This window comes from Meles meles, chromosome 4 (genome assembly GCF_922984935.1).
Source record: "Meles meles chromosome 4, mMelMel3.1 paternal haplotype, whole genome shotgun sequence".
In the NCBI taxonomy this organism is placed as follows: Eukaryota; Metazoa; Chordata; class Mammalia; order Carnivora; family Mustelidae; genus Meles; species Meles meles.
The window spans coordinates 32,689,786-32,706,695 of record NC_060069.1 but is presented as its reverse complement, the minus strand read 5'-3'; the positions used below and the strand labels follow the sequence as shown (position 1 = coordinate 32,706,695).

The window sequence follows — 16,910 nt, the reverse complement described above, 5'->3', positions numbered from 1 at the left end:
AGCATGTAAACTTGAGCTTTGGCAATGCAAATATTAACACCAAAAAAAACCCTAGTACACATCAAAAGGAAAAAACTGATAAAACCAAAAGCCAACAACTTTATTATCTAAACATTATTAGGACACAGGACACATAGATTAAGACGAGTACACTTGGCCAAAAAAGTTCAAATTTCACTAAAGCAAGTTAAATATATCATCAAAAAAGATTTCCCCCACAGTTCTTAAGGATTCAGTTCTTTGGCTTTTTTTGTTTTTTTACTTTTTTAAGCAATACATGCACATGTGTCAAAAGAAAACAAACAAACAAACAAACAAACAAAAAAAAAAACCAGCACAAAAGGGTATGGGAAGTATAAACCTCTCTCCCTAATATACCACACCCAAAACTTCCAATTCTTCATCCAAGGGCAACCAGCCCCGAAGTCTTTAACAAACACTAAAGTTATGTCCCAAATATATTCTATATCTTCTTTTTCTCCTTACTAAGTTTCAGAGATTAAAGAAACTACCTCATTTTTCTTCTTGGCATTTATTACTCCCTAATCCATGATATTTATTCACTTATTTATCATTTGATCTCTTTATCATATGCTCTATGTCTCTATGATCATTTCTGCATTCATAACATCAAAAATAGCACCTAGCATACAGGACTCACAATTTGCTGGGCAAATGAGTAAATGAATCATACCCCATCTGTATTTACAGACTTATTTCATTTACCTTAACAACAGCATAGTGTACTATTGTCTGGGCTCGTCTGGGCACACCATAATGGAGTTATCCTATCTTCTGCAGATAGGATTAGTGTTTCTTTCCTAAAGAGAGGTACCTTAGAGGTCTAATTCCAAACCCTGACCTTACAGCTGAGGAAAGAGAAATTCAAGAGGTGAAAGATTTTCCTCAAAGTTGAACAACTACTAAATGTCAGGGCTGAGTCCAGATCTCGGGTTTGAATCTTTAACCCTGTGTTCATATAATTTACCTGTATATACTGCCCCAATTACCATTAGGAGGAAAAAGTCACAGAGAGATTTAACTAAATGAAAATATATCGAGACTCCAACTCCTAGATCAACCCTCCCAGCCCGATCTAGAAAAAATGTATAAAAATTTTCCTCAGTTAATTATCAAAACACAAAATGTCATTATTTCTGGCTCTATTCAGATCACTTCATTCTAACTTCCTCATATTTTAAAGTTTTTCTGTTCTTTTTCATTGCCCACATTTATCATGTTCATTTTTTTCCTCTCAGAGTTTATATAAAAGGTGTTTACTTTATTCAGTAATATAAATACTATCTTAGACTTTGATCTTTTTGCTACCTTTTATTGTAATACTCTTAAAAAGGAATTGATTTTAGTTAACTTTGATTTTTTTTTAAATCACATATAAAATGTTTTTGAAAACAAACCATTACAGTAGTTTTTAATACTGGCAATTATTGTTGCAAAAAGGAATAACCTTCCATCACATTTGTACTAGTAAACACGATGCCTGATACTTACGAGTGTTATTCTTCAGAATCAAAGAAATACTGTATCTGAATAAAACAGCCATATATTCCTCAGAGTATATCCCACCTCTCTTCTACTAATGAGTTAAAGAGAAAAGCAACATTCAGAAACGCTCTTCTAGGTCTATCTGAAATCCTGGCTCAAAAAACGACCCCCCAAATCCACCTATTTTTCTTAACAGTCAACTTGGAATGATCTTACATTTCAGAGGCTGCATCACTGAACTAGTCCATCGCAATGTTGACTCTATTGCTTTCACTGTCTTCTGAAAGACAGATCCCAACTGTCGCAACCCAAACTGATCATGCGCCAAACCTCAGGGATTGTTAAGGCAGCAAAAAATGCCAAGAGCAGCCATGCCGCAGTCCAGTCATTTGGGCTGCAGTGACTTGGCCAGAGACTCCAGTTCTCACTTCTCAGATTGTGTTATACTATGTGCTGTCTTCCATTTAGACAAAAAGCTACTTGAAACCTGCTGTTCTAAAAGCCCCAGTGCTCTCTCTAGCAGCCAGGAGCTCTGTACAACGGCTCTGCAATGACACACTAGTGTTCATAATGATGACCCAAAGTCTGCCAGATATTGAAAAGGCTTTTCAATGGAATAACATTTAATCATGCTTAATATATTAAGGTATAAAGTAGGGAAAGGTTGGTTTTCAGCTATAGGATGAGCAAGAGGATCTAATGCAAAACATGGTGACTACAACTGATAAATAAAAAACTGTATAAATAACAGTGGAAAATATTAATATGTACTAATATATAAAGCATTTCTAAGATTAGGAAGTGAGAAATCAGAAAAGGAAGGCTGCATATACGATATGGTCACAATTCTGTAAAACATGCAAATTAAACTGAGACAGAAACAATACTAAAAGTAAATCAAGTTGCTAAAAAAAAGTAAATTAAAAAAAAAAACAACTCAAAACAAAAAAACACTAAGCAAAGCTTCCCTTCCTCTGTCCCCTGCAAATATGGCCCTCGGGACTTAGTCATTAATGTTAACTATAGCTTACTATTCTCAAAAAGTTTCAAATAAATATCATGTCATTGTACCCTTAAATAATTAAATAGGTAATTTACCAATCAAGAAAAGGGCTTCTTTGATAGCTGGAACTTGGAAGTCAGCTAACAAGCTTGCAGTATTTCATATTAGTATTAACGTGAAAAGAAGAGCAAGGGAATCTGGGTGGCTCAGTTCGTTAAGTGCTGGACTCTTAATTCCAGCTCAGGTCCTGATCTCAGGGTCCTGAGATAGAGCCCCATATCCAGCATCCTGCTTAGTGGGGAGTCTGCTAGAAATGTATCTCCTTCTTCCTCCCCCTCCCTCCCTGTCCCCCCTGCTGGCACACACTCCTGTGTGCACACTGTCTCTCTAATAAACAAATCAAAAGAAGAGCACATGGTAGCAGACTTTATATTCCAATTTGAATGCTTAAGAGTTCAAAAGTAGTATTTTCCTAAAGGATTTCAAATTATAATACTAGTAAACAAAACCTTAAATATATCTTTCCCACATTTCAGTGATAAATGCCTTTGCCTTATTTATGTCTGGGACATCTGAAAATGCTTTGCTCTTGACATTAGAGATTATGGATTGTTTCTCTTTAAATCTAAACTCCTTAAATATTTGTTGAAATTAGTACATGTGAGAAATATTTCTTAGAATACATAACTTGTCAAATCCTTGAAACTCCTTGCTTCTTCTTAAAAGAAAGATGTTTATTTATTCTCTGGTTAAAAGGCCCTTTGAACTTCATTTCAGCATATGGCTACTTAGTTTGACAGATAAATTTACGTTACTAAAATGGTAAAATACAATTGAACCTTTTATATTGAAGTAGAAAATTCTAGTTATAAATACATTTTGAATATGTCATTTAAAAGAGTTGTTTAGAGGGGTGCCTCAGTGGCTCAGCTGATTAAGCATCTGCCTCTTGATTTTAGCTCAGGTCATGATCTTGGGATCATGAGGATCAAGCCCCAGGTCAGGCTCTACACTGGAAGAGTGTGGAGGCTGAGCGTGGAACTGGCTTAAAATTCTCTTTAATCCCCTCTCCTCCCCTTGTGTGCACCCACTCTCTCTCTAAAGGAAAATAAGATTTTTTAAAAAGAGTTATTTAGAAATAAAGACTTGTTTCTTGTTCTCATTATACCTTTTTTTCTTAAAAGGATATCAGAGATTTGAGGGCACCTGGGTGGCTCAGTCAGTTAAGCATCTGCCTTCTGCTCAGGTCATCATCCCAGAGTCCTGGGATTGAGTTCCACATCTGGCTTCCTGCTCAGCAGGGAGTCTGCTTGTCCCTCTCCCTCCACTCCTCCCCTCTGTTCGTGGTCTCTCTCTCTCACTATCTCTCGCTCTCTCAAATAAATAAAATCTTTAAAAAATTAAAAAAGAATATCAGAGACCTGATATAATTGAGCTATGCATATCTGATATATATATAACTTTCAGCATGCAGTACCCATTCTGCCAACTATAACAGTAAATCTAATGTTATACATATGATCAGAAGATAAAGGTATTCATATCAAGGCATTTGAATTAACTTAATGTATTTATAGTTTTGTTTAATATAGTTACTGGAGTCCAATCCTCTAACTTCTAATGTTACACATGGATGTGATAATATGATCAAAAATTCTGTCTGATGGTTAAAAAAGAAAAACAACCAGAAAAGTGAAGACTGATTCTCTAACCACAGAAGGGAAGGGAGCAATTAATTTTAATAATCTCCTAAAGCAAAAATGGCTGAGGATTCCATTCAGAAATGGTCTATTAACAATCAGTAAAACGAAAGCACATTTACATCCTTTTCCCCAGTCTAATGGATGGGACAAAGGAACAGTGCAGAAGAAAAGACCAGAGGCTACAGCAATTATAAAAACTGTATAATGAGTTTTGCCAAATCTGGGCCTGGCATCTTTTATCAGCACTCCTAGTTCAGAAGTTATAAATGCAGCAGAATGTATACATACATAATAAGTCTGATCCACAATGGGGAAGCCTAAAAGTGTCTTTTAAAATTTTAAATTCATTGTTAGCATTTTAAAATCAGGATATTTCACATAAAAATGCAAATTCCCTAGCTTATCATATCAAAAAGTGGTGTGGGGGTGATCTTAACAACATCAAGTCCACTTTCCATTTATCTACAAAGAGCTGCACGGTTACCCTTTAAAAGAAATAATATTAGAAAAAAATTCTTGCTGTAGAGAGGGGAACAGCAAATATTTAGGCTTTGCCATAGGGCAAAATTAAGGATATCATAAATACTTAGATAATCATGAAAAAAATATATATATAAACCATTAGCTCACAGGCTATAAAATAAGAGGGTGCTGGCCAGATTTGCCAACCACTGCTCTAGAGAGTCTTTTAGGTTATAAGGCGTACAGCGTGATGCTTTGATATAATGATGCATATCTATCAAATCGTCACATTATACACCTTAAATATGTATACTTTTTATTTAAAGATATGTAAATAAACCAAAATAACTATCTGGGTAAAGAAAAGAGTTATATTAAATTAGCAGAAGCAGGGAGACTTTTTTTTTTAAACTATCAAGCTTCTCACTGCTGTGTAGTTACTAAAATAAATTGCCAAGAAATACATGTAAGGAGGACAGAACCACCATCAAAAATTAAAGGCTAAGAGAATTCAAAGTTTTTAAGAAAAAAGAGGTGTATAAAATAAATTAAATTGTTTATATCTACCCAAAAAAAGGTTGCTAAGCAAAACATTAAAATGAGCAATATTTCAGGGAAAAGACTTGGGAGCCAATCTTCCAACTCGGCATGCAGATTTCCTGATATGACAGAGGGCAAGACAGGGCTGCTATACAGCCAGGTTTGAGACCCAACAATCTGGAACACTTAAGGACCACAATTAAAATTATTTTCCAGATTAAAGTCATTCAAAACCAGCTATTTAAATACAACCAGCAATGTGCTAAATATAAATAATATCTCTTCATTCAAAAACTAACTTTTTGGCTAGGAAACATTGTCTCTCACCTGCTTCAAAGTGCTTGAAAATCAAGACAGAACTGGTCTATGGGCAAAACAGAACTAATCCCAGCAAAGGATAGGAGATGTCAAAGAGAAAAAGAGGCTATTAGATCAGGCAGAGGGGTATCTGCTGGTTGGAGTTCCTTCATTAAGAGAAATGCCTCGAGGCATCTCTACTGGAAAATCTTTCCTAAATTTAGTTCCCAATAAACGTGAAAGCAATGGACAGGCATTTCTTCAAGATAATGTCATAGTCCAAATGTTTAAAATCTATTCAAATTCTTCCCAGTTACCGTAAATTGGTGACACTTTACTAAATAGTATCTTCTATTGTTCAACCTTCAAAATCTGTCTAGTACTTTATATATTCACCAAAATAAAAAGGGAAGAAAAATTTTAAGACAGATCAGGAATATCTATATATGGGCTAGGTATTAGGTTTTAAGGAATTATTTTTGTTAGGTATGATAACGGTAGAGTGAACATGAAAAAGAAATTCTCAATTAGAGATGCATACTGAACTACTGGGAAATACCATGGATCTGCTTTAAAATAATTCAGAAGAAAAGAAAGAGGAAAAGAAAGAGATGAAGCAAAACTGGCAGAACACTGGTAGTTGTTGGAGCTGCTGATGGGTTCTACAGGGGAAAATTTTCACAGAAAAGTTTTTTTTTTTTTTTTTAATCAGAGCATATCAGTATACACATTCTAAAACAAAACAAATAACTATATTTTAGGTTACTATATTCCAATACAAATTAAAGCAGCAAATTAAGATCCTAACTTTCAAACAGCTAATGTATTAGCCATTAGTCACAAGGCTGAGACACCACAACCACTCCCATGCAAGACACTCACGCTGGTCAAATCGGGGATACTGACGTCATCCACCTCAGAGACTACACTCCCCCTACGATTGGAACGACTAAAATAATCGGCAGTAGAAACCTTTCAATCAGAAAAAATGACATGCTTTAAAGGTTAAGAAAAGAGAGGAAAAGGGTAAGAACACTGGAATGCAAGGGGAAAAAAATACTGTTTTGGTGCTTGATATAGTATCATGCAGTGAGGAAACTGCTGCAATGAACCTACTCAAAAAAGTAGAAAAGAAATGTAAAGGGGGTCCTAAAGGAAATCACAGCTCCCTAAAACAAGCCTTTGTGCACCTTAACTCAAGCTGTAGCCCACAAAGATCATGTAATGGCTGAGGGCCCGCCAAGGCTCCCATGTTGAGCACTTGCATCATACTCACTAAGAGAGCACTGACCGAAAGCCTCTACCATATTTCAAAAATGTACAGTGCATTATAGCTCTCAACTCTGTTAAGCATATATATGCTCAACACGGCGTTCTTTGCAGGTTATTTACTGCACCTTTTGCCCAATTTCTACACTTCCCTCTTTTTCATATTCCTCAAGACCAGGATCTGTGAGGCAAAATAATGGAAGAACTATACTGGCCCCTTTCTGATTGCCCTCATCAGTCTTTTCCCTCCTGAGACTTTGTCATTGGCCTAGAAAGCTCTTCTCTGGCTCTTCGAGCAGCTGGCTCCTCCCATTTCAAGTCCAGCTCAAAGGTCTCCTCCCTTGGGGAAGCCGTCTCTGGCCATCCCATCCAAAGAGAGGCACACCTGCACATGTGCCCCATCCTATCACCTGTTTTTCTCTTCACAGTCCCTCGGGTTACTTCACTTTTCTTCCTTTGTTTACTTGTTTATTTTCTATTTCTTTCACTAGGATATAAGCTCCATGAAGTCAGAAATGCAGTATGTCTAGCCTACCATATTACTCCCAGCACTTACTACAGGGCCTCCCATGTAACAGGTACTCCATAAACATTTGTCAAATTAATAAGTAAGGACTATTTTTTACCTCACTCATCAGCTTTCCTTACCTCAGCTCTGATTACCTTATTTAAAAACTTTTCCCTTCCAGGAAGGGAATCTGGAAGTCCATCCAGAGACAAAGAAGGCTTATAAGCATGAAGTTTTGCTAAGGGTTAGTGCAGTCAAGCAACAGTATTTTTATTTACAGTAATTATAATACAACTTAGATTTAGATATACCTACTATTTTACTGGTTCCTACTATCTCAAGAATTTTGTAGTTATTCTCCATATAGTAATTCATTTAATGCATATACATTAAGCTTACCTACAAGGACAATCATTAAGATCCCCATTACAAATAAATTGCCACTAACGCAACTAACAGGTTGTAGAAGTGGCTCAAACCCAGGCATCATTACTTTAAAGTCCCTGCCTGCCCTTTCCACTCCATCACTCTCCAAAGGGCTTTCAGGTGGTCTGGCTCGTTTTTTCTCCTTCAGCTCTGAGGATGAGCATTAACTGGCTCGCCAGTGGACCACAACTGCCTTAATTAAATCACTGCATTCTTGGCAACAAATCTCACAAACACTTGCTGTTCCCCTTTCCTAGGTAATCTTCAGGTTTACAGTCGTTCACAAAACATGGCTCTTTTCTAGCTCTAAGCTGACATATCATCCTTATCAATATAATTTTCAAGTCAATTCTCAAATATAGCAAAAACGTCACCAGCTCTTTGAAAAACTTCCAACATCATCAAAAGAATAATCTGAAATTACATAATTTGTATTTTGATGTAGCTATTTGTTGCTTCTACAATTATTATGATAGTTGCATTTTAACCAGAATTTTTTACCAGGATTTCTAAATTTTGCCCTCAATGACGCTTAAAAAGTTCTCAGGTCTTAAAAGACCTGAGTATTTATAGTATAAACTATAAATAACACATCACAAATTCACAGTGAAGAAAGCAACTGATGGCAACATGATCTGTAATCCATAGTTACAAGTTTTATGCAAAGCAGAACATTCATTTTGCTGGAGAAACGTTTATGTTTCTGGTGAACTGTGCACATAAATGCATATAAAACAGCAACAAAGAATAAAAAGTGAACAATCTTTCAAATACACAAAGACCAGCACCTAAGAGGTGTAAAGAGGCAAGTTACTAATGAAAGCTTCCATAGCCCACAGAGAATACAAATTCACAGGGACACATTTTTGAAGGCAAATTATTCATATAAGCTAAATTTGAGGAAACTGCTCATTTTTGTCAAATGCAAATTTCACTTTCCAGTAGAGTTCATGGGATCACATATAGGGGGGCAATTTAAAAACTTATTGTATGAGTTTGCATACAAACCACGCTCACCACACTGTCCCTTCCCCCACGACTGGCACGACCAGAAGACGCAATGCTTGCAGTGTCATCATCGGGAAACTACAGATATTAAAAGCAGATAATGAAAGACATGTGATGTCACTACAGTCTTACGTGGCTGTAAGCACACTGGGCAAGGTTTGGGCAAGCATGCAGTTACTCTACATGAGCCTATCGCTGGCACCAGCTGTTGTGCACCATCAGACAGAAAAGTGGCTTCGAAGTGTAATAAACCATCACTGAAAACCAAACGGTATTTCCAAAAAGCACACAGAATAAAATACTACTTTATCTTTTATTTAAGTTACAGAAAAAAGAGGACTTGACTGGGGAGCTAGGCATAAATAGACCAACAAAAAACAGCTAGGGATTTCATGCTTTTTAACCACTAGGCCCTTTGGGAAGCCCATCAGGGGGTCAACAAGTATACTTAATGCTTAAGTTTGGGAGAGAAAAATATAAGAATATCTTCAAGTAAAGTACATCAAACACAGAATTTCCTACCAGCAAGGATTGAAATGATGATTCTTATTTTCCTTTATTCATTCCTATGCAACGGGTGGAGATAATTTTCTAACATCACCCTAGAGTTTTCTTCCTATTTCATGAGCAGCAGGAGGCTCATCTTCCATGCGTATAGGTTACCTCCATTCTGACATCACTGAGGAACCATTCTGGCATCACCAAGATATAACTTTGAACCCAACTCGCAGATGAAATAACATGTAGCCAGCCCACAAGGACAAGGTTCTACACTTGACTGAAAATACATTACCACGATTTTTTTTTTTTAAAGATTTTATTTATCTTTTTTTTTTTTTTAAAGATTTTATTTATTTATTTGACAGAGAGAGAGATCACAAGTAGGCAGAGAGGCAGGCAGAGAGAGTGAGAGGGAAGCAGGCTCCCTGCCGAGCAGAGAGCCCGATGCGGGACTCGATCCCAGGACCCCGAGATCATGACCCGAGCCGAAGGCAGCGGCCCAAACCACTGAGCCACCCAGGCGCCCCATTACCACGATTTTATTGGCAAGGGGCCATAACAATGGTACATTAAAAATGCTACCAGATCCAAGGATTGCCAAGTGGAATTTTACTACAGAGTGAGGTACAAGTAAACTTCCTACTTATATCAAAAAGCCTTTATCTCCTAAACACTCCTGTGTACATTTTCGTTAAGGAGTGGAATTCTTGAAAAGTGCCTCTTGGAAATGGCAGGAGAACAGAGCCCAATATGTATGTAAAAGAAAACCCATTTTGGCTCACCTATTCCACTCCACAAAGCAATCTGTATTGACCATTAAGAAACTGTTTTAATAATTTCTCCTATCTTGACACTGTCAAGAATAACAAAAGTAGTTCCTAAAGTCAACATTTGCCATTGGAAATGTAAATTAGTATAGTCTTCTTGGTGGGCAATATGGCAATATGCCATCATAATTTAAACATATATACATCATTTATTTATTTTTTGACCCCCATCATTTAATGATTAGCAATTTACTTTATATGAGATATACTCATAAGTACACAAAAATATACTTATATACGAAAGTCCACTATGCAAGTGTTTGCTGTAGCAAAACTCTAGCAACCTAAATACCCATCTACAGGGAGCGGGAAATACAAGCTTCCAGTTATATAATGATCAAGTGATAAGGACAAAAGCTACAGCATAGAGAATCTAGGCGATGGCACTGTAATCACATTGTATGGCGACAGATGGAAGCTACACTTGTGGGGAGCACAGCATAATACAGAGTTGGCAAATCACTATATCGTACACCTGAAACTAATGTAACCACCTTGTGTCAACTACACTTCAATTTAAAAACAAAAAACCAAAATAATACCTACCAAAAAATTAATATATCCAAGAAATCCTGAAAAAGAAATGTACATCCCATACACTAGTGGGATAATATACTGCCACTAAAAAGAATGCGCTGACACAAAACTATCTCCAAAACGCATTCAGTAGAAAAGGAGACATATGTAAAGGGTCAGGAGACTTTTACTTTGGACTTTCCTTAAACTAATATTACTTTTATAACTTAAAAAAATGTTGTAATATTCCAGAAAGATTAAGTGATTAGAATTGTCCCAGTTTTGTCTTTTATGTAAACAGTTTTTAAAAGCTGGCTTGTTTTATTACTTCTCCTTTTACTCCATTGACTGGAGTGCTGGCAAGTGAAATGGCTCAATGCAGGAAGCCAAGACGGAAAGGAGAAACGTAGGACAATCAACCCGTATAGTGAATTATCACCACTGAAAAGATAAGTTCACATAAAAAACAATACACATTTTTTAAAACGTCTAAAGGCACTGAAATTTCATTTCAGAAATTATGTGCTTAGTCACATTCACACAGTAAACACCAATTAAGACAAATTAGTATACTTGAGTTTGGGTACTTAAGGAAAATGATAATCCATGCCAAGAGAGTGAACACGCATTCTTAATATTCCAAATTGTGAGCAAAGATTAAGGAAACAATCCGAAGTATCTAAAAAGCATGCAAAGAGACCAGACAGCTCACCACGGGACTGCTTCGGGCCGAACTTGTTCTTGATGAGTAATAACTGTATTCAGATGGCTATAAAGTTTCCAAGAAGAAAGGTTTTACAATAATGGCCAGCTCCTTTTCCTGCTGGGGGAATACATTTGTGACCCTGGATCTAAGTGGCCACTGGCCCCCGGGGAGAAGCTGACTGTTACTCCCAGGTCTGGAACTCTACCTCCCTCCCAACCCTCCAGATCCAGCAGCCCTCAGCTCGAGGGTGAGGAGGGGAAGGGAATGCCCTGAGAAGCACTGCTCCCATCCTCTTCCTCAGGGACTAATGAGCCCAAAAAAGAGGTTTCTCCACCTATATTCCCTTCATACTGTGAGCCATGACTTCCAGCAGGCAGTTCCTCACAGCTTGGGTGAGAATCACAACTGGCTAGCTCATGGGTCACAGCTTATAGAGCACTTGCAGGTCAGATTAAATGACTTTTTCTTTGTAAGTAAACTGTGCCCACCTACACACGCCTCACCCCCATCATCTCCCCCTGTTTGGACTTACAGTTCGAGACCCATAAGAGTTATATAATCCACCATCATACAATGACACCTAAAGAACAGAGGAAATACCACTCATCTATTTATTCAGGCATCAAAGTTGTTTTGGAAAATGTCACAACTTCTTCACAGTACTCAGTTCCAAAAAAGCACTGCAGAATGGTGTGTCAGGTAAGAACATTCACTGATTGCATAAAGTCCTACATCAGTCCCAAAACTTCAAACTCATACTTCATTTAAAAAGCACCATTACAGTATTTCTTTTCATCATCATGTTATGAAACTAGGAGAAGGAACATTTACAAATTTATTCTCTCAAAAGAGCGAAATGAGCAAAAATGTAAAGTGAGGGACACAAAGCATTTTGCCCACTGGCACAATAAAATGAAACTACAAAGCCTCACATTGCCAGTCTATGAGAACAGGCCACAGCACAACAAAGCAACAGGCTGAAAGCAACAAGCTCACAACTCGCATATTACACAGAGATAATGGCTTTTGCTTTCTAGTCAGCTTGCTTTATTAGATAGAGCCTAGTATTAACATGGCCAAACCACAGCTGTCCCAAAGAAAAATACGACATCTCTGCATAGGCAACCATTTCACAAAGTATAAAGTGTAGTGGGGCCCATGCAAGTTTGTCTTCTCTACAGGAAACCAACTGTAAGTAAGCAAGGGCCTACCAACGGCCAGCAGTATCTGGAAAATAAGGCTTTTTTTTTTTTCTTACTACCCTAAAGTTTCGCGTTTTAAGCACTGGCAGCACATTCTGCAGTGTACACAGCATTGAAGCCATGTGTCCTTGACTATTTTGTAGGAAAGCTGTCAAGCCAGGGTCAGCACCATGACAGTGGCTCCACCAAGAGTACACACGTTGGAAGAGAAAAATACAAACCAGACTGGTACTTCTCAGCAGACCAGAATTTGCAGTAGAGGAGGCCTATGAAAAAAGTGCATGATTTAACCCAAAGAAAAGCAACTGGTAGCTCTGACGGCAACATGCTTCTCAGAAAGTACTAACCCTGGTACTCTTTGATGTCGCCAGAGGGTCACTACACAGGGAGGAAGACTGTTAAGAAAAACAAAACAGAACCAGATAATTCAGCAAAAGGAGACTTGGTCTCTCCATCCCGAGAGCAGAAGCTGTTTATTCTGTACTCCATAATTCATTAGCATTTCCTGAGTGCTAAACGTAGTTAAGTAACATGTAAGGTGAGAAAAACTTAGCCATTAGAAATCTTTTCGAATACCCATTTTAAGGGATGAGAGAAACACCTGGAAAAGTTTTCTATAAATGTGTTTTAAGTCCTATTGGGTTTTCAACAATAATGCTAGGAGATAAGGTGGCAACTAAGGAAATACTCAAGAAAAGAGGGCCATGGCACGGGGAGGACGGAGGTCAGTGGCCACACCCGGGTCACCAGCAGCTCCTGGGACACGTTTGAGACCTCATGGCAGACTACTGATGAGCTTGGCCTGGTTGCTGAGGAAGCAGGTAAATGACCTCCAAGTTATCACTAGAAGTACTCTTTTCCAAATAGATTAGAAATCCTGTATTTCAAAACAGGCCATAGACAAAGTGCCTTAGTTTAATCAGAAAAAATGTACTTGTCACAATGAATCCAAGGCACTAAAAAGGCACAGCATTTTAAAAAATGGATTTAAACCTTTCTTTTTCTGTCATTTGAAAATAATTTTCAACTCATTTTTCCAAGCCCATCAGACAGGGCAAATAAGAATATCTAGGTTGTGTGTGCAGGTTTTGACAACTGAATTCTTTTCTATGTACCATGTGCCACACATATTTCTGTTTCAAATGTATGATGTGTCAAACATCTTGAAAAAACAAGGATTCTAACATTAAACAAATAATTATATTCTTCTCATCCCAATTACAGTTTAAATTTTTACATGTACGCTTTTATTAAAAGGCCATCCACCATGATGTGCAGTGATGCCTACAACTTATTCTGCAATGCATCCCCTCAAAAAAGATGAATCAATGTATGGATAGATGGAAAGACAATAATATAATAAAGGAAATATAATAAAATATTAATTATAGAATCTAAGTAGTAGGCATGTGGTTAGTTAATAAATCATTCTTTGAACATTTTTGTATGTTAAATATTTTTCATTTAAAAAAACTGGGGAAACTGGTACTCATTTACAAATGTGGTGGTTCAATAAGTCACATCATGTAAAGATATACAGACTCTATGAATTCAGTTACCACAAACTAGTGCACACACAGCCACTCACAGATTAGTTCTAACTAGTCAAAATGCAAAACCGGGAGTTAGAAGTGCATTACAGTTGGATAAAACACACAAAGCCAAAAAGCTTGAGACAAACCCGAGTGTAGTAGGCAGAGGTGGGTTTGCTATGCCTAAGACTGCTATAGCTTCTCTGGTCAAAGTAGAGGCCACTCTGCAAAAAGTAAAATTAAACACGTTTTTCTTAGGTTAAACATTGGTGACAATACACAAAGGCAAACTCAGATACTACTTCCCTCTTTCCTCCAAAACAATGACCTTAAAGCATTGACTCGCATTAAGTAAAAATCAAAATAATAATTATCTCAAATCTCAAAAAAAAGACTAATATTAAAGGTTAACTGTATTCAAGCCAAGTCATTACTAATTTTTTTACTTTAAAAAACATGAGCATAAACCTCCGTCAAAATGGAATGGAAATAGTAAGTGATTTATTCTCATGTCATACTTAGTAACATCCTTGGAAAAGCCAAGACAACTGAGCAATTACCACTTTTATAATCCATCTGGCAATGCCACAGAAAAGAGCAAAGTCTTTTTCTTCGAATTTCTCCTAGTCCCATCATTTGACGAAATAAACGGATTGAATTAAGTTACCAAAGACACAGTACAAGTGTGTCCTAAACAGGTTTGGCCTGTTTTCAATAATGGCAGGTTTTCAATACACCATAAAAAACAAGGCATTATAAAGACTATGGCTACCTGGCAAAGAGAACGGTATCTATAAAATTGCCTTTCTAAACACCTTCTTCACTCAGAGTTAAGGAAATGTAAGCAATCCCTGACTGACAGACTCCTCCTGTACTGCTGACACTGTAATGGGGGTGCAGGGGATCCCTACCACTGACCCCTGCCACTCCCAACCTGGCCTCCCCACACCAACCCCTCAAAAAGGCATCAGGACTAACCTCTCCCCAGAGCTCCCAAGGCTTCACCCTCCAGAGCTTCTCCATTATTTTCCCTCCTACCTGCCGAAGCTTACTGATCCTCTCTCACCCCACCAAAGGTCAGAGCCCCCTCCAGAGGAACCAGTTAATAGGAAGCTTGGAACTGATTCTCCCACCAGTACTGTGGCAGCCTGACAGAAGAGTTGTTCCTAATACCCCAAATGGGCATTCTGGACACATTTTCCCCCCACAGAAATGTTTAGCAAGGTGGCTAGAATAGAGCACTATTAGTTCTGCAGTTTAATGGCATTCTAGGCTAAAGAGTTTTCTGCAAGACAACATGGAATTCTGCTAACACATATCTTATTCTTTCTACCAGAAAATTCATTCCACATTCCCAAAACTTGACCTACAAACAAACTCAGAATGAAACCTGTCTGTGAGTTTGGCACTGCCTATACTACCACAACTAAATCAAATTTCTAAAATAAGGATACAGATCTCACTAAACCTTGGTGCCTGGGTGGCTCAGTCGGTTAACTGTCTGCCTTTAGCTCTGGTCACGAGTCCTGTATCAGACTCCCTGCTCAGTGGGGAGTCTGCTTCTCCCTCTGCCCCTCCCCCTGCTAGTGCTCCCTCCCTCTTTCTGAAAAAAATAAATAAATCTTTAACAAAAGACTCTCACTACACCTATTCTTGAAGTATATTCCAAAGTACAGTTCATAACTGAAAATACATGATTAATGAACTTCTTGTATTAACTTGCTATTAAATCCTGTAAGTGAAAACAAAATTAATTTTAAATAGATTCTGATAAATCATGTTTCAGTATGTTATCAAATTTCAATAACACCTAAGGCATACATGAAAGCAATCATAATTCTTTTTTTTTTTAAGATTTTATTTATTTATTTGAGAGAGAGAACATGAGAGGGGAGAAAGAGTGAGAAGCAGACTCTCCAAGGAGCAGGGAGCAAAATGTGGGACTCGATCCCAGGACTCTGGGATCATGACAGATGAGCTGAAGGCAGTCGCTTAACCAACTGAGCCACCCAGGCGCCCCAATCATAATTCTTAAGTACCCTAAAAGTAATCAGTGAATTTTATAGCAGCACAAGACAGTGGGACATGAGACAGAACACAACTAACCAGTGGGTCTTTATGAGAACCAGGAGACCTCTTCTTCATTCCATAAGAGTGACTGTAAGAATGATTCTGGAAGTAAACATCTGAAGTTAACTTTCACAATCACAGAGTGAAGTTTAAAAAATAACAATAAACTTCGTCTTAAAATTATACACAGAAAGATGCATACGAGATACAGAGTAATCCCCATGGACTCTATTTCCCAACTGTTAGTAAACGGATCACAACACTTGGCTGACTACTGAAGATACATAGCACCTCTACACATCTGCAGTCCCCCTGACTCTGCCCCCATGCCGCCAAGCTCCACGTATAAGCAGCTAAAAAAGATGTGATTAGGACTCAGAGTCAGGCAGGGTGTTTGTGAGGATGTTCACCCCACATCTTATTTGAGTCCTTTCTACCTTCTACCTTCTTTATAAAGGTATGCGGGATAATGGGTTCCACCTCCTTCTAGGCCTTTCTTAGCAAAAGGCCAAAAGACAATTCTTTGGGATCAACCAAAACAAGACTGAGAGAGAAAGAATATGGCATTGCTTTGCCCAAGAAAAGCACATGCTGCTCAGGAGGAAAACAGCCCAGACGGTATGGATTGCTCCTTGTAGCAACAGCATTATCAGACAGAGGACCTTACACACAGGTCCTCTGAAGACAGCACTGTCTCAGTACATAACTTCTCCCAGCACCACAAAGCCAGGTATAGATGAGGGAATAAAGGACAGAAATACTACTATAAAGGTCTTTAGGTAGACAAGAAACCCAATCTAGCTATGTGCTGCTCACCTTAAATGAGGAGGTGTA

The 16,910-nt window shown here is 37.8% G+C and overlaps 1 protein-coding gene across 10 annotated transcripts in view; it reads right to left on the bottom strand.

Moving 5' to 3' along the window:
- LRRFIP2 (LRR binding FLII interacting protein 2) overlaps nucleotides 1-16,910 on the bottom strand; it is a 108,925-nt gene that overhangs the window by 38,624 nt on the left and 53,391 nt on the right. The gene's annotated exons all lie outside the window — the stretch shown is intronic.